Source organism: Aedes albopictus, chromosome 2, assembly GCF_035046485.1.
Source record: "Aedes albopictus strain Foshan chromosome 2, AalbF5, whole genome shotgun sequence".
Lineage (NCBI taxonomy): Eukaryota > Metazoa > Arthropoda > Insecta > Diptera > Culicidae > Aedes > Aedes albopictus.
This window is the reverse complement of record NC_085137.1, coordinates 392,949,857-392,968,796: the sequence shown is the minus strand read 5'-3', so window position 1 is coordinate 392,968,796 and position 18,940 is coordinate 392,949,857. Positions and strand designations below refer to the sequence as shown.

General features: G+C 37.9%; 2 protein-coding genes across 8 annotated transcripts in view; both read left to right on the top strand.

Moving 5' to 3' along the window:
• Positions 1-18,940, top strand: part of LOC115270114 (neurocalcin homolog) — a 579,846-nt gene that overhangs the window by 161,731 nt on the left and 399,175 nt on the right. The gene's annotated exons all lie outside the window — the stretch shown is intronic.
• Positions 1-18,940, top strand: part of LOC109400621 (neuronal calcium sensor 2) — a 510,430-nt gene that overhangs the window by 140,621 nt on the left and 350,869 nt on the right. Inside the window, exon 1 of one of the 5 annotated variants that reach the window (XM_062853216.1) lies at positions 1,570-2,066. The exons of 3 other annotated variants lie outside the window; for them this stretch is intronic. The gene's annotated coding sequence lies outside the window, so the exon portion shown is untranslated. Of the gene's footprint in view, positions 1-1,569; positions 2,067-18,940 lie in introns of those variants that run through there. One more of the 5 variants, XM_062853211.1, reaches the window with a different exon arrangement.

The window sequence follows — 18,940 nt, the reverse complement described above, 5'->3', positions numbered from 1 at the left end:
TAAAAAAGGAGCCTCGAGGACAGTTTTATTACGGTGGACGTCTGGTCAGGAAGGCTAAAATTTGCAAATCCTTTCTTATATCAAAGACTCATTAGTTGAAGTTGAACTGATTTCACCTGAAAAGTGGCTAGTTCCATGTATATTACGTCGAGCCAGGGGGTTAAGAAGTGTAGAACTGGTATAGAACTTTTTAATGGCCTCCAACATTTTCAAGTTTGAGTCATACACTCTGTGCGCTTTGATAAGGACTTAAGGCACCATAGGTGTAGATTATTTGTCCTAAGCATCCGGATGAACTTCAGAAAGCAACCGAGTGACTTTTAGAAATATTACAGATATTGAAGGCCCTCCAAAAACCCTGAAATTAAGAACTTCATGAACTATAGGCTCTACAGTGGTCAGTATTCACCATTCATACTACTTTCGTTATATCTGCCTGGTTCCATTCGTAGACATTTGCAATGCAATCAGAAGGGATCTATGACGTATATTGAGATTTATAATATCCTCAGAACGTCCTGAAGTCGAAGTAGATAAAGTTTTTGACCAACATGCAAGTATGTGTCAAATTATTTCCCCTGAATATGTACATGACTGTTTTCAAAACATTTGATGATGGTGAATCTGAAATAAATTTCCAAACTCTTATATCTGCTGAATAATAATAATAGAATAAAGTGCAATTACCCACATATTGATCCGCATTAAACGTCTGAAAGTAGACAATGTATATCGAAATCGTCCGACTTTCGTGAAAAAATATGGTTTTTCTTACAAAAATGATACGTTACTCTCAAGTTTTACCTAAAGTTAAATTGAATATGCTTAGGACCTAGCATAGGACGCAAAAATCTACACCTACCGTGTCTTGAAGCATTTGCAAGTGTACAGAAATTGGACGCAAACGTGAAAATATTGGGGAAGTCTTTTAACAATTGTTTATTAGTTTTACAATTTCTAACCCCCGACGTAATATAGAACTAACCACTTTTCAGATAAAATCAATAAACGATCAACAACTAAAGATATGAAAAATTTACGTTCGGCCAAGACTTGAAAGTACGACTCCATAACGCTAGTCTGGCGTTTAACCAGCTAAGGCATAAAACTCAAGTTTATACGTCGCATGGTGTAATCTATTTTCAAGGCTTCAGACTGACAAAACTATAAACCATTGTACCTTAGATAATCAGCTAAAAGAAAAGTGTTTAAGATTATGCCTCCACCATTTATGGCCCACCCTACTGTTCCTATCCGAACGGAGGGATAGGACAGCAACAACGCACCGTTCCGTTTCACCGTCGAAACAGAGTGCGTACTGCTTACCACCCAACCCAATGCACTCACGATATACCGTGCTATCACACGTACAGGTTCGTGAACACAAGGAAACCCGCATTTTTTTCTCTTCTCCAGCGCATCACCATCATATCAGCCGGATCGCTGCTGGCTGTTGGGGGGTTGCTTGGTTGGATCCACTCTCGCTCTCATCGTCGTCGTCGTTACCTTGCGCCGCGGATTTGCACGTTTATGTTCTCTCCGCTCCGGTTCCAGCTCCGTCTCCGGCTCTGGCTCTGGCTCAGCTGCTGCTCTTGTGATTCTGATACTGACTGGTGGCGCTGCCTGGTAGCTCACACACAATCGGGGCCGCGCGCGTACCTACCTCTACACGGGGTTGGATCGGGTACCGAGACCGAGACCTGGACCTGACTGGTTGAATTGAATTTTCTTTATTTTTAGTCTCTGAGTGGAATCCGTATCGTTCGAACCGGTCGATCCGCCGTCGCCGCCGTCGTAGTTGCCGTATTGTCCAACCCAAAGTATGCCATTGTAGTAGGTACATACGGCCAAACAGTTAGTGAACACCCAGTGTTGTAAAAGCTCCTGGTGCGAGTGATTTGCTAGATTCGGTTAGTCCGAGTTCTGAATTCTGGGGTGTTTGGGCGACTTCAGGGTCCTGCCCGCATTGCTGCAGTCGAAGGTGTGAATTTGGGAAGGTGTCAAAGCGTGAGCTTATCGTCCTGAAACGGAGAGAAGAAAAAAGTGCGCCTGTTTCGGAAAGAAAGGTAATCATCAGTCAGCAGTGTGTCAACCATCACCATCATCATAGTCGGTGTTCGCGCGTGGGGGTTTGGAAAAAAGCTTTGGCGGATGGATTGAGCTGATGAATGCGTGAGAGTGCATAAATCTTGCTGCCATCGCGGAAAAGCTTACTTTTATTATCTCACCTGTAGCAGCTGCAGCAGTCACACCGCACACCGCGCGCTCGGTTGGTTCTAATACCGTATCTCGCGAGTGAAGGGAGGATTAGCGGGATATTTTCCACTCGAGATCAGTGGATTTGATCCGCGGGAAGGAAAATTGCTTTCATTTTCAGTGAGTTACGGCGATGAACGTTTGTTGCGGTCTGTTTTTTTGTGATGATTGTTTTCAGCTGACGTGTGTTGATTAAGCAGCGGCGATAAAGCACCAAGTGTAGACTGTTCCGGAAAGTTTGTGTCCTGGGGATTTCGTAGGGAATATTAGTTTGCAAACTTCTTTCCAAATATAGTAAGTAGTAAATAATACTAGTCTTTAGCATTTTTGAACTTTGAGATGATTAATTCTCCGTTTCTGCAATGAAATGCTCTATGCTGAAGTGTCCATCTTAACTTATTGAAATTTTCAATACACCACCAACAGTAAAAAAATATATGCGTTGCGTTGCGTTGCGTGGTAACCAACAGTAAAAAAAATATGGAGGTAAAAGTGAATAGTAACCCAAGTAACCACGATGCTGAAGCCTTATTGCATGCTGATATCCCTTTCGTGACGGACCATAAAAGAATGATTATCTTAAATTTTCTCTTATAAACTTAACGTCCTCTAGAATAAAACTTTCTTTACTTCGGCTACTTTATCCACCTATGCACTTTTTGGGGTCAAATTATGACCAGCACAATTGTGCTGGTCCGTCCTCAAGCCGGTCGATGTTCTCTAAGTAATTGCTAAAAATTGCCTACTTTTAGGCGTTTTTTGATACAGAAGATTTATTGTAATTATTAAATCACTGCAAAGTGTTAGTTTGTAGAAATTTAGACGTATAACTTTAAATCTAGGAACACGAGATCAGCTTGACAGGGTATTCAAATCATAGAAGTGAATAAAAAGAAGATAATAAGAACAGCAAATCCCTGTTCCAATCTAATTCATGGTTTCGATACTATGAAGTAATATTTTTCACCCAAGTATTCAAAGTTCCTTAAAAAACTCGTACAAGCTGATATCGTGTTCCTTGAGTTGAAATTATACGTCTATTTTTTTTACAAACTAACACTTTGTAATGATTTAATGATTAAAATCAATCTTCTATACCATAAAACGCCTAAGAATAGGCAATTACCGATGGGACTTGGACCGCCTTGGGGACGGAACAGCGCAATTGTGCTGGTCCCACTTTAACCCCCCCGAAATCTTGTGCTTTTCTACAAAGCGCCACTTTTTCTTCGCCGTTTTGCAGAACTACTCTTTTTCTATCGATTTTTATCTCTGCATACCTGGATTAAACAAATATTTATAAAAATACGACGGATAAAATTTTTTCAACTTCTAGGGTGATTGTTTACTTTTTGTTTAACTTTTCGTGGCGTTTTTGCCTTTCTCGTACACCAAGGTGTACCGAAAGGCTATATGTTCACTCCAAAAACGAAAATTTGATAGAGCCTCCGGAGGGGTCAAGTCGTATATACCAATCGACTCAGCTCGACGAATTGAGGTGATGTCTGTGTGTGTGTATGTGTGTGTGTGTGTGTGTGTGTGTGTGTGTGTGTGTGTGTGTATGTGTGTGTGTGTGTATGTGTGTGTACAAAAAAACTCACATCACTTTTTGGCAGTAAACCTCATCCGATTTCAATGACCGACGGTTCATTCGACGCGGAATCTGGTCCCATTGTTTCCTATTGAAAATGGTTCGGATCGGTTCAGCCGTTCCGGAGATATGGCCATGTAGGTGTTCCGGAACGGTACCCCAGGAAAGGACCAGATATGAAAATGCATCAAACCTATGCATGCGACACATCAAACCACGGCATTTTCGATAACCTGATGAGCGGTAAGCAGAAAAATAGTCTAAGACCATATCTGAACCGGTAGTGTTCCGGAACCGATTCTTGTCGTCCCGCTGGAAGTGGCCAAATATACAATTGAACCAAACCCATATGCATGCGACACATCAAACCACGGCATTTTCGATAACCTGATGAGCGGTAAGCAGAAAAATAGTCTCAGATCATATCTGAACCGGTAGTGTTCCGAAACCGGTTCTAGGCGTCCCGCTGGAAGTGGCCAAATATACAATTGAACCAAACCCATGCATGCGGCACATCAAACCACGGCATTTTCGATGACCTGATGGATAATGAGCAGGAAAATCATCTCAGACCATACCTGAACCGGTAGTGTTCCGGAACCGGTTCTAGGCGTCCCGCTGGAAGTGGCCAAATATACAATTGAACCAAATCCATACATGCGACACATCAAACCACGGCATTTTCGATGACCTGATGGACAATGAGCAGGAAAACCATCTCAGATTATATCTGAACCAGTAGTGTTCCGGAACCCGTTCCGGGGTTCCCGCCAAAGTGGTTAAATCTGAAAGAGAAACAAACCCGTACATGCGTCACATCAAATAGCGGCTTTTTAGATTACCTAATGAACGGTCAGCAAGTGTTTCGGAATCGGTTTTGAGTGGCCGGAAGAGGCCAAATGTAAAAGTGAACCAAATCCAGGCATGTGACACATCAAATCGTGGCTTTTGCGATAACCTGATGAACAGTTAGCTAGAAAATAGCCTTACGTAACTGGTAGTGGTCCGGAATTGGTTCAGAGAGCCCCGTCGAAATTGTCAAACCCTGCATGTGACACCTTCAATTTGCAGCGTTTTTGGTTAACCGATGAGCAGTTAACAAGACAATAATGTTAGACCATATTTGGTTCAGCCGGTAGTTACCCGGAATCAGATCCGGGTAGTAAAATGTAAAATTTAACCAAACCCATGGATGCGGTACATCAAATCACGACCAGTCTTGTAAACATTCGACACTTTTTACTACCTTCATTTCGTTGCCGCAGTCGGGTGTCAGTCGGCTTTGTTACATTCGTGCGCTATCGTTACCTCTTACCTACACACAACACGAGCAGTAGAACGAAGACTGATCACGACTTATCGACAACCTGATGGAAAAATAGGGTCAGACCACATTAGATTCCCGGTAGTGTTGCGGGTTCAGCTGTGGCTTCGAAAGTGGTTAGAAGTAAAAGTGAAGCAAACCCATTCATACAGGGGATGGCCAAAATGTTTGGGATAGGCAACTTTTTTTCTCCCACAAAAAAATTCAACATGCAGTAACTTTTCATAGAGTGCATCAAAAAATCTCAAATTTTGACTGTTTGTCAACCTATTATATGTGCATCATTGGTACAAATTTGGGCTCGATTGATTAATTTTTCGCGAAGTTAGAACCGTTCGAGTAAAACACTATTTTTTAGACAACTATTTTTTGAACTGTCATATCTCGGAAACCAGTGAACCGAATTGAATGATTTTTTTAACGTTTATCAACAATATATTGATACTTAATACGACGTTATAAAATGTAATATTTTCTCACGGAGAATTAAGTTATACCGAGTTGAAATTTTTACCCATATAGAGGAAAATAAGTAAAATTTACAATACCACACACAAATTATTAAATGTGTTCTTCCTTTAATCTAAATAGGCTCTAATATATCTGATTAGAGATAATTTGAGAACAAAAGTGGAAAATCTTTGGATATCAGCACTAAAATTTATTGCCATTGATATAAAAAAATTACATTTTTTCGAGAAAAATCCAAAAAGTGTCAATCCATGATAACTTTTTTCAACGTTTACAAAGGACCTATGTTTTAATAGATTGTGAAGCATTTACATATTGTCAGTGTACGTTCAAAATTTCATTCCATTCGGTTCACTGGTTTCCGAGATATGACAGGTCAAAAATGAGTTGTCTAAAAAAAGGTGTTTTATCCGAACGGTTCTAACTTTGTGAAATATTAATCAATCGAGCCCAAATTTGTACCAATGATGCACATATAATAGGCTGACAAACAGTCAAAATTTGAGATTTTTTGATGCGCTCTATGAAAATTTATAGTATGTTGAACTTTTTTGTGAGAGAAAAAAAAGTTGCCTATCGCAAACATTTTGGCCATCCCCTGTATATATCAAATCGCGGTGATTAGGTAAAGGTGAATAAATAGCAATAAAATATTCTCAGACCATAATTGGGACAACCGGTAGTGTCATGGTCCATGACTCATGGAATCAGATCCGGCTATCCCACCGGAAATTACCAAATATAAAAATGAACCAAACCCATACATACGACACATCAGATCGCTTATTTTTTGATAATCTAATGAACGGTTAGCAAGAAAATAGCCTTAGATCACATTAGAGACTAGCTGTTGTGTAGCAGAACCAACGTTCATGTGAAAAATTAAATCGTGACTTTGTTTAATGGCCTGATAAACATTAGGTATGAACAACAGTGACGAATAGGTCTAAGTTCTCATATATGAGAACAAAATATAGACAAAACTAAAGCGATCTCATCAAATCGTACCATTTCAGATTCCTAAGGTGTAAAGTTATAGCAGGATTGGTCAACGTTGAATGGAAAAATAAGAATTTGATCGCGTAAACAGAGGATGGTGGCTGTTTTAAGGAATTTTGAGCTCTAAAACTATGTAAAATAAGTGTATTTGGTATGGGAAATTTGTTTGGAGTCCACCAGAGTATCCAAAATAGCGGTCCAAAGTCCAAGATAATGGCCCAGTGTTCAAGTTAGTGCCTATTTTATAGGATTTTTAATTCTTGCATTATGGGCATATTTTGTATGAAAATATGTCCAGAATTCAAAATTTGTAATCAGAAAACCCAAGCTGTGCGTTGTTTCACAAGGTCTGCAATATGACTATACAGGGGATAGACAAAATGATCGGGATAGGCAAAATTTTCACTTCTCAAAAAATGTTCAATTAGCTGTAACTTTTCGAAAAGTGCATCAAATATTCTCAAATTTTTACTGTAGGTTCTTCAACTAGTTGTGTATCAATGGACAAAATTTGGAAAAGATTGGACAATTCTTCACGAAGCAATAAAAATTTTCGAAAAAGATAAAATTATCCCACAGCCAACTTTGAGCTGTTATATCTCCGGAGTCAATGAACCGAATGCAATGAAATTTTTACCATTTAAGACTTATATAATGAGCTATGAAAAACCATTAACTTAACTTAATATTCTTAACACGGAAGAAAATTACAACGATTGGATTATTTTTCTAATAAAACAACAAATTATCCAAAACATCAACATCGTTACAAAATTCAAGATGCAAATTATAGTTCATTTAGTTTCCCTCTAATTGACCTATATATAAATGCGTTTTGAAGGAAAGTAACAACATAGCCACCAATCAATTGAAAAAGTAATGGGATGCATATTAAAAATAGACCAATTTACTAAAAAATCGTGAAAAAAAACAAAATCGCTATAACTTTTTCGCTTGTTAAAAATTTCAAGTTAAGTCAAATGTTTTCCAGGGTTCATTATATAAGTCATGAATGGTCAAAATTTCATTGCAATCGGCTCATTGAATCCGGAGATATAACAGCTCAAAGTTGGCTATCGGATAATTTTATCTTTTCCAAAAATCTTCATAACTTCGTGAAGATTGTCCGATCATTTCCAAATTTTGTCCACTGATACACTACTAGTTGAAGAATTTACAGTAAAAATTTGAGAATATTTGATGTACTTTTCGAAAAGTTACAGCTAGTTGAACATTTTTTGGAAAGTGAAAATTTTGCCTGTCCCGATCATTTTGTCTATCCCCTGTAGTTTGAATGGAGAAGAATGCCGGTCTTCGCCCAAAACTGGTAACCAGAAAAACATAAACGAGATGCCAAAATTCAATATGGCGACTATTTTATGTAATTTTAGGTGCAGAGTCCAAAAATGAATACCAGAACATCCAAGATGGTGTCTCAATGTTCAAGATGGCGGTTAGTTTAGTTGGGGTAGATATCCGGAGTCATAAAATAATGACCGGAAAATCTAAAATGACGTTTCAAAATTTTGCGGCTTCATGACACTAGTTTGGTTTGAGTTTTGGATCGTTGTCTTATATTTTCTGAATATTGGATGTTTATGTTAATATAAAATGTATCCATATTGAGTAGATTTAGCAAGCAGTTTTCATATTGTATTTATGTCAATGTCATCTACATGTCGCTCGAGTTTTGTTGAAAGGATATTTTAAAGAACGAGAAAGGCACCATCACCGCTAGGTGGATTAATTAGGGTTTTTATAAATAATTCCAATCAAAGCTGAGGCTCAGAAATACAAGTTAGAGTAATAACTCGATCATAAAAATTATTTACATCACATATTTTGAGGAAAAAACAATTGAAAAAAATGTGTAAAACCAATGCCGAAAAACAGCAAGATTGTGCTGGTTCGTCACGAAAGGGATATACGGTGTATTTAGAGCTATCATTACTTTGCGAGCAAACTTAAGGTTGATTTAAAGTGAAAATGGACAATTATAGAATCAAATTACGATCATACTGGTATAATCTTGAATCAGTCGCATAATTGCCATTTCCACTTTATATCAACCTTAAGTGTTCATGCAAAGCAATGATTGCTCTAAATACACCGTATATCTGCATGCAATAAGGCTTCAGCACCGTGGTTACTTGGGAACAAAACTTACAACAATATTATCAAAAATTGTGTTCGGATGATTGTAATGTATTATATTCAACTTACTATCTATGCTAAAAGATTTGAAATTGGTTCACTACAACGCAAAGCATTTGAATTTTAGTGATTTTTCTATTTCTTATCAACAATTCAAAACAGGGCCTTAGATTATATCTTGAGGACTGTACTACTTACCCCCTTTTTCCCTATACCCTGTAGTTGGGGGAGCCACTGCGTCCAATAAGCCGATCCTTTGTGGCAAACTTACCCCTAAAACACTTAATGTTGTACGTGTAAAAGGACTAGATAAGAGCAAAATTCTTTGAGAGCAAACTAGAGCTCCAACCCAATATGAATGCAGAATAGATCGATTAGTTCATCTTCATTTGTATTATAATATGTTAAAGGTACTAGCAGCTTACATAGTTTTGGGGAAGAGTTAATAACTGGTGAAGTCCATGGTGAACACTAAGAGCTAGTTGTACCAGAAGAAGAAGAAAAAGAAAAGAGACGAACCAGCCCTTCAGCCTGGGGGTCTATGATAAAGACAAAAAAAAAGAAGAAAAAGAAGAAGAAGAACTAAGTAATCTTGATTAATATTCTATCATAAATCGATAAAAATAATCCTGAATCTTTTTTTTTGCGAATCAATTTTGCAGAAATGGCCTTGCCAATATGATCAAAAACTAGTATCAATCAGCGATTGTGCTAATAAAAAAATAGCTGAAGCTTAAAGTTATTATTTTTTATTTGTTCATTTTTTTGATAAATGATAATCGCACGAAGATTTTTTCGTTAATCATTTTTTTTAAATAAATTTTGAATAACGTGGTTGATCTATTCAAGAATTATGTAATTTGTCAACTCTATCGTTTCATACAGCTACTTACATGAGTTCCAATATGTTTTAATCGCACTTTAGAAATAATCAAATATCACTCTTTACGGTCGATAAAACGTATGCAGATAAAGTTGGCAAATAGGGTGTGGAACCACTTGAACATGGGGGTCCTATTTTGAACATTTTTTTGCTATAACTCATCTTTATACCAATTGAGTAGAATTTTTACACACGTCTAGGTGATGTATGTTTTTCATCGTTAAAAAAAAAAATAAAGTCACTTTTTGACGTGAAGCCATGATTTGTCGAGGTTGGTAGCCCTGAATTCCAATTGTTAAAGGTTTTTTTGACAGCTGAAAACTCAACCCAGTTAGTGACAGTCTTTCACTAGCTAGGATAAAAGCTTAGTGCAACGAACGAAAGTTGTCTGTATTTTTGTTTTTATTTATTTTGAAAATGTTTTTGTTGAAATTTTCTATTTTGGTAATTTTGAATTGGAAAATTATTATTCGTGTAAGGAAAGGCTGCCGGGCCCCTCTAAGCTCAGCAAAGAAATGAAAGTTCCCCTTGGATTCTACTTGAATAAGGCGCTGTCCATATACTACGTAGACTCAATTTTGGCAATCTCAGACCTCCCCCTCCCCTCTCGTAGACTTTCGCCCATACAAAATTTTCGAAATTTATATGGAGCGTAGACTTTGGCCAAACCCCCCCCCCCCTCCCCCCTCCTCAGAATCTACGTAGCTTATGAACATTCCCTAAATAATGCTTGCAGAAATCATATTTTGAAACTTCTTGTAAATTTGCATTACGAATACGGTATTCTGAGATAATCCTGGTTTTGTAGTTTGGTACTGCAAAATTTTACTTGAAATTAAATTTTTTTGTTTTGTTTTAGAACAAGGTTCAAAGCTTAAGGCGAAACTGGAAGCATTTTCTCATTTTTTCGTTTTTTGATCTTTTTTATTAAATAACGAAGCAATAGCGTCTTGTACCATTTGGGCAGGTGTACCTATTTTGGGCACTTGCCGCTATAACTAAGTCAATTTCAAACCGATTGATTTGAAATTTTGTATAGAGATAGGCACGTACAGTATCTAACCCTGAACAAAAATACAAATCTATCGGTTTGAAACCATTTTTTGTGAAATTTTGTTCAAAAATGATTTCTGTAAAAGGGTAACTCTCGCTGAGACCGTCCCACTATTTACACCATGTCTTCAAAAATGTTTAAGGTGCCGATTTTCTGAAAGTCCTCCCCAAAAAAGTAAGGAAAATGCATTTGGTTAATCAAATTGGTGGACCCCCCGTTAGTTAAAGCCACAAGCATTTCGGTGAACCCCTCGATTTTGGTCAATTGTTGGCTCATTTGAACCGTTATAACTCGAAAGTTTCGCCAGAAACCACTTTAAAACTATAGGTTGTTGGGAAGAGAAAAGATAGAGGTACTCTTTGCAGTTATAAAAAGTTTGGTCGGCCATATTGATTTCGGCCGCCATCTTGAATTTATGTGCCAAAACATTTTTTTCACCATGTTGGCAACCACCGATTTTCAAATTTCTTGCGTCAATCGAAAGCTGCGACATTTTTACACAACATATCGAAAATTTAGAGATGTATCTTTTTCCTATCAAAAGTTATCTGCACTTTTGTAAATCATGAAAGGCTTTCTCCATACATTTCCATGCGCACCGGCAATGACACGCAACAGCATCAAAGTTGGCGCCTGCTTGTATACACAAACGCACCTGCAGCAAAATTAGTGCAAATCGGAGGATCGTTCTCATTTTTAACTGTTTCTCAACGATGCGGGCATTGCTTTTTAAACTTTTTTGGTGTTTTGAAAAGCTGAAACTTTCAACTTTTCATTAGTGGATTCAGATTTAGAATAAATGTTCGTAAACACTGTGAAATAACGCTGCATTTATGTAAACAATCGGCACCTGGCCCAGTGCGCAAAAGTGGCATGATTCACAAAAGTGCAGATAACTTCCGATAGGAAAAAGATATATCTCTAAATTTTTGATATGTTGTGTAAATATGTCACCGCTTTCGATTGACGCAAAAATTTTGAAAATCGGTGGTTGCCAACATGGTGAAAAAACAGTTTTGGTTTAATAATCCAAGATGGCGGCCAAAATCAATATGGCCGACCCAACTTTTTATAACTGTAAATAGTAGCCCTATCTTCTCTCTTTTCAACAACCTATAGTTTTTAGCTGGTTTCTGGCGAAACTTTCTAGTTATAACGGTTTAAATGAACCAACAATTGACAAAAATCGAGGGGTCCGCCAAAATGCTTGTGGCTCTAACTAACGGGGGGTCCACCAATTTGATTAACCAAATGCATTTTCCTTACTTTTTTGGGGAGGACTTTCAGAAAATCGCCACCTTAAACATTTTTGAAGACATGGTGTAAATAGTGGGACGGTCTCAGCGAGAGTTACCCAAAAACGAAAAACATTTTCCACTACAAAAAAAAAATCAGGAGATACCTTGGTCCATACTCTATATGTGCACGAAACCGATTTTGAAAATATTGCTTCGTTATTCAATTAAAAATCAAAAACCAAAAAGTGAGGAAATGCTTCCAGTTTCGCCTTAACTGCAGTATTATATTTAAGTATTGGCAAACTGTACTTTTTTACTTTAAAACACATGCTTTATCATTTTTTTTGAACAATTTCTACGTATTTTTCGTTTACGCCCGATATGGTGATTAGTTAGGGGAAATTTGAATATTTCACCTAAATCAGGCGAAACCTTTCCAATTTTTTTGTAAACTTAAGCACTTCTCAAAAAATAAATTTTAACTTGCGACATTTGCGCTGGCAATTGTGTCGACCAAATTTTAAGATGAGATCGGTAATATAACCTACTTTTCATTAGCTTTCAGTAACCTTTTTCCTCAAAGATAATAAGTAAGGTTTCTCCAGTTAGCCTAGTGCTTAAGGTTATGGATCTCCAATCCGGAGACGGCGGGTTCGATTCCCGTTCTGGTCGGGAAAACCTTCTTGACTCCCTGGTAGGGTGGCCCACGCTTATATGCAAAACAATTTTTTTTGAAAAATGTCAAGTCTTACCTCCTGAATCGATTATTTTGGACTTCAAGAAGCTACGTTAAAAATTTGAGCAAAATCGATTAAGTCTAAGGGGGCGCGAAAAGTGCTTGAAGTTTGTATTAGAAAACGTGGCCAAATGTATGTAGAAATCTTAAGTTTTCGATTTTTGTCGCTAGGGGGCGCCTTAAGCGCTTAATGGTAAAACCCTTTGGTATTATTGTAGGTGACTGACTATATACCATACATCTTTGTCAAAGACCGCAAAGTGATCTGACGCCTGTGAAAAAAGTTATACCCTAGGCAAAGTGAGACGAAGTATTGAGATTCCATTATTGATATTATTCCTATACAAGTACTGGAAAAACAACCATAATGCCTCACTCCACTTTACCTAGGGTATAACTTGTTCAACAGGCTTCGTAACACTTTACGGTATTCAACAAAGTTGTTTGGCATATAGTCACCTACAATAATACCAAAGGGTTTTTATCATTTAACGCTAACAGCGCCATTTAGCGGCAAAAATCCAAAACTTAAAGCTTCTGCATACATTTGGCCACGTTTTCCCATACAAACTTCGAGCACTTTGAGCGCCCCCTTAGGCTTAATCAATTTTGCTCAAATTTTGAACGTAGCTTCTGGGAGTCCAAAACAACCAATTGAGAAGGTAAGACTTGGCATTTTTCAAAAAATTTGTTTTTCATATAAGTGTGAGCCACCCTTCTCCCTGGGCATCAGTAGGTCGGCTCTAGGAGCACGTTCTCCTCCATTCGGGAAATTTGTGCCACTATGCCCTGGGCATAGTGCATCATTGTACTTGTTTTTTTTTGTTGGTTTTAATTGGGTTTTCTCGGTGATGTTGAATGTCATTTAACCCATTTAACGTTTCAACCTACTTTTTTTTAATTTTTTTTTTCGGTCATCAGAAAAATTCCGCCGTCCGTTCGTCTTTCAAGGCAATGCTCTTTTTTAGAGAATAAACGGGCGGCGGATTTTTTCTGATGATGACCGAATAAATAAAAAAGTAGGTTAAAACGTTAAGAAACAGAACTAGCTGAATAACAGTTTCTTAAGCTAAAGTTTGCTTAAGAGTGGTTTGTTCCACTCCTATACAAAAAACATGTTTGTTGGGGCGTGTTTCTGTTGTGTGCATGAATGTTAAAGCGATCGAACGTTGTAATTTCTACTTGGCTTGGTTAGCCTAAGCAGAAATTGAGAAACAGACAATCATGGGTTGTTAAGTTGGGAGGACAATTTCGAATAAAATAAATTGTCCAGTATGTCAGACAAGTGCTAGGAACTTCTAAACAAATGTATTATTTCCAAATTCGGCTTCTCAGCGCGCTATGAGCACTTCCACAGTTATTAACTGAGAGCTTCCCCTGCCAGTGACCATTTTACATGTGAATATCGTGTCACCCTCAGCATGGTCCAGCTGAATATCCGTGCGCTTATCGCATCGGCTATATGGACCAGTACTGTATTCTCTAAAAAGTTCTTTGGCCAGTTCCGTGCTAGATTGTAGACATTGTCTTCTTCAGAACTTTTACGATTATTGGCAATATTGCACTCAGATTTCCTGGAGAGTTAATGTGCTGATCTGAGGTAGTTTTTTTTTATAGAATTAAGAGTAAATTCCCTGTAAAGTCTTTGGTAGCTTACCATAACAGGGCATTTAATCTGTGCCGTTTCTTTCTCCGAACGGGAGATGCTGAGAACATACTGCATTCAGTACCCTCTCAAATCTTCAAATCCTTAGATGACTGATATGATTCTTGCAGAAAATTTGTCCCCACACTGATGTAGTGTCGCAATGTATGACTAGGGTTAATGATGTGAACTTTTTCAGCACTGAAACATTGGAAGTGCCTTGGTGGACATATCAAATTTTCTTAGTTGCGCCAAGTGTATTGCGGTGAACCATCTAAAAACCCCTGTTCTTTAATTTGAATTTTCAGCAACCTATGCGGTACATATGTCACAGATGAGTCACGACAGCCCCACAGCTATGTTATTGTAACCCAATGCAAGAATAACGAAGAAAATTCCCCAGGGTTTACTTCATTGTTGGTAGGGTAATCTGGGGTAATACGCACCTCCGGGGCAAAACCCCCTCACGCTATTCCATTATATAAGTGAAGTTCCATTCGATGCAAGCAAACTAGACGTAAAACTGAGCCGAACAAGCCCAAGAATGCAAAAAATATTCAAATGGAAAGCGTGGAAAACGATGATTTTCCACATTTGGAAAGGTTGTCTAATTTTAAGCGCACACAATTTAAGCAATTGCGCGCTGATTATATGGAATCAACCTATTAACTGCCATCCGCATCCTACTCCTTAAATTTGCTGACGTAAATAGTAAGATGGAGGCGCCTGGTATTTCATTAAAATTCAAAACGGAAAATGCCAGAGGTCATATTGCCCCACCTCAAGGTGCGTTTTGTCACCAACAGTTTTTCAGCATCCAAAACGTAACATTTTTTTAAATTGTTTATTTGATTCGGTAAAATTGTCGCAGACCAAAAGTTGGCGTCTCTTTGTCGAATAAGTAAACTAACTTTCAAAACGCAAGACACCCATAAAATCATCTTAATCTTAGCTATAGGGCCACGTTTACTTAGGGAGGTGCATATTACTCCACCTTCCCCTATAAATCAAAAAGTTTTCGTGTGTAGTATTTACTTCTTTCGAACGTGAGCTTTTACTACATGCTTAACCCTTCTTCTGCATTAGGGTCATTTATGACCCAAACCTAAACCTAAACCTAAACAGTGTACTACGTCAGCGAGTTGTTGCCAACGTGATGCATTAGGAAGGTTAAGATCTGTAAAATCAAATATTTTTCTCGTAATGCTGAAGGTTCTTATTAGAAGCACGTGGTTCCGTGCAGACGTTGATGATTCCTCCGGATGATTATACGAAAAGCAAGCTAAATCAAGAAGAACGAGTCGAATGCTGCTAGATTTAACAGACATTTCCGACAAAGATGCAGCAAATTTCATGTGGGCACAGCTCAATCTGGAAGATAAAATTCATATAAAAATTCTGCTATATGGTTTTTTTTCCATAATTTCCGTCAGAGTTTCTTTCTGCAGCTTCTTTAGATGTATCTCTTGAAATGTCTTCTAGGAATGCGGACGAGTCCTTCCGTATTATTTCACATCATTTTTTATACTCTATGTTGAATTCTTCCCAAGGATTCTTGCGGATTCCTACCAGCATTATGAATACTTCTTTCCGGAACTCTTTCTTGAGAATCATCCAGTACTCCTGAACTCCGACCAATTTTCCTGTAATTTTTCACAAGGATTTTCACAGAACTTTTTTTTCCAGAATTTTCTCCATAGATTTTCTCGGTTTTGCCCCCATACTCCCTCGAGGGATTTTTCCTGGAGTTCCTTCTACGTTTTCCCCAAAGAAATTTATGTGAAATTTCTCACATTATTTATCCCTCAGAATATCCCTCGGATGTTGTCGCGGAATTTCTCCTAGAGGTTCTCTCGGGATTCCTCTTGTAGATTTTCCGTGATTCCTTCCAGTATTCCTTTTGGGACTTCCCCAAGAGATCTTCCCGAAAGTTCTCCCAGAGTATAGACAGGAGTTATTTCTGGGATTTCCACTGGAGCTTGTTTACAAATTTTCTTTAGGAAATTTCTTTTTTTTTCGAATTTTCTCCTAAAATTTCTTTAAAAAATTTCCTTGAGTTGCCTTCTAAAGTTTCTCCTGGAATTTTCACAGGAGTTTGAGTCAGGATATTTCCAAAAAAGCTTTTATAAAATTTCATTTGATGTTTCAACATCAGATGGAACATTCTGAGAGAACAAAAAAGAAGAACCGATAGAATTCTTAGCTATGGGTTCTTCTTTTTTGTTCCCTCAGAACCCCGATTGACTCATTTAGAACCAAAACTTGCGCTGTTGTGACTCTTGTGTGACATATGTGCTAGGCTCATTGTACCAGTTATGGCTATAGTACCTCAAATTCGCCATAGTTGATTTTCACCCTTTAAAGATACAAATCAACAAGAAAAAAATCGTGAACAACAGATCACGATCACAAATGATGATTGCAATCATTCAAACTTCACAATTTGCTCAAATTATGGTAGATATAAATCATTTTCCTTAACTTTTCGGCCTCCTTGCACCCTATTTCGCCATAGTGTACCAGTTATGGCAACTCCCATAAGGAATGCATGTAAATAGTGCGAAGTGGAACCCAAATTAACAAATGTGTCCATAACTGGTACAGGGTTCCTATCATTGGCACACGCCGTAATAAATACTAAAAGTAGTTTTGGCTTCGTTTCTATATTTTTCCTGTAAAGTATGAAAACTAATCAATCATTTGACTTATTGTTTACATTCGTTGGTGTTCTTCTTATTTTTGTAGAAATGGTTTTTCTTAGGTGGTGCGATAACTGGTACAGGCACACTACTTGGGATATAATTACTAGAGCAAATGCTGAAAAAAAAATCATTCAAATATAATCCAAAGCAAAACATTTTGTCGTCTGACATTTCTCACGAAATAGTAACATTGATTTATAATGTTTGTTCTAGCAAATTTACTGACTTCATAGGTGCTATCCCAAGGGCCCATATAGCCGAGGCGGTAAACGCACGGTTATTCAGCATGACCATGCTGAGGGTGACGGGTTCGATTCTCTGTCGGTCCAGGATCTTTTCGTAAAGGAAATTTCCTTGACTTCCTTGGGCATAGAGTATCGTCGTGCCTGCCACACGATATACACATGCAAAATGGTCATTGGCAGAGGAAGCTCTCAGTTAATAACTGTGGAAGTGCTCATAGAACAGCTGAGAAGCAGGCATTGCCCCAGTGAGGACGTTACGCCAAGAAGAAGAAGAAGAATAGCTGCTATCCTTGTCTAGGCTGAGTGTACCAGTTATCGCCATAGTGGTTATTTGAGATAATTAAAAAAAATGCATCATTTCAGGAGTGTTAATGACAAGATACATTATAATTCTTGTTACTAAAACTTTCGTAATAAGTCAAAGCTTTCTAATTTACCACTATGGCCCCTATGGCGATAACTGGTACACTTACCCTTTAGAAAAACAATTTTAGGTTTCCTGAACCTGACATATACGAGCGTCTTTCGAGATGTAAGTTTACAGCTCATAATACGTAGTTTTAAGTCTGATGAGATTTAATTTCATATGCGTTGGCGATATTTTCTTAATTTATCAAGAAAAATGTAACTTCCAGTACAATGCTAGTAAGTTTAAGTTGTTCTAATGCTTACGTCCAACTAATGAAATTTTCGTTCCATGTAAAGTTCGTTTTTTTTCTTGGTTAATAGGGTTCATTATTTTTATGTTACACTATGGATGCAAATTTCATATTTTTAAGAAGTTTTCATCCTGCTTACATCATACTTACAAGCTTCAAACTGCTTACATGTATTATTATCTGTATTGTTTACAAGAAAGTTCCGTTGATGATTTGTTGGAGTTTCTTTGAATACAAAACTAAATTATGATCGTGGGGAGCGGACCTGGTGTGATTGTTAAAGCGCATGCCTTTTTAGCCGAGGACCTGGGATCGAATCCCACTCCCGACAAACTCACAAAATGTGAGTTTTTCCTTGGGAAGGGAAGTAAAACATGGGTTCCGAGATGAACTTAGCCTAGAACTAAAAATCTCGTTAATACAGATAAAAAAAAAATCATGATCGTCGATGAGACATTTTTATAATAAACATAATATGTAATTTTTATCCAAAATCCCCCACATCCTAAAATTCCGGAATAGTCTACACACGGTATACGCACTGAACTCGACGACAACACACGCAACGCCGGAACCAGGATTGATTGATTGATTGGATAGTGCGGAGTACCCGGTCGGTACAGCCCAGTTCATTAATAGTAGTACAAATCCTGACCACCTCCACCAGCAGCGTGTGACCGGCCCACCGACCGACCGTATGTTGTTTGTGAGTGAGTTAAAACGAGCCCGAACTAAAATAGAGAGAACAACAAAAAAATATATGTAGTGTATACGGTGATCGATCAGTACGAAGGAAAAAATAACACACGGAGAGGATAACGTGATATTTATAATTATTGTTTAATCGATGAGCTCACGAAAGACTGCAATATCGGACCAGGAGGTGTGTGGTGGCACAAGTGTGGAAAGAAGACGGAAGGTGGAGGTCGTCTATGGGCCCCGCGCAGCATGTGTTGATGAACAGACAGCTCCCTTCTTTGGAC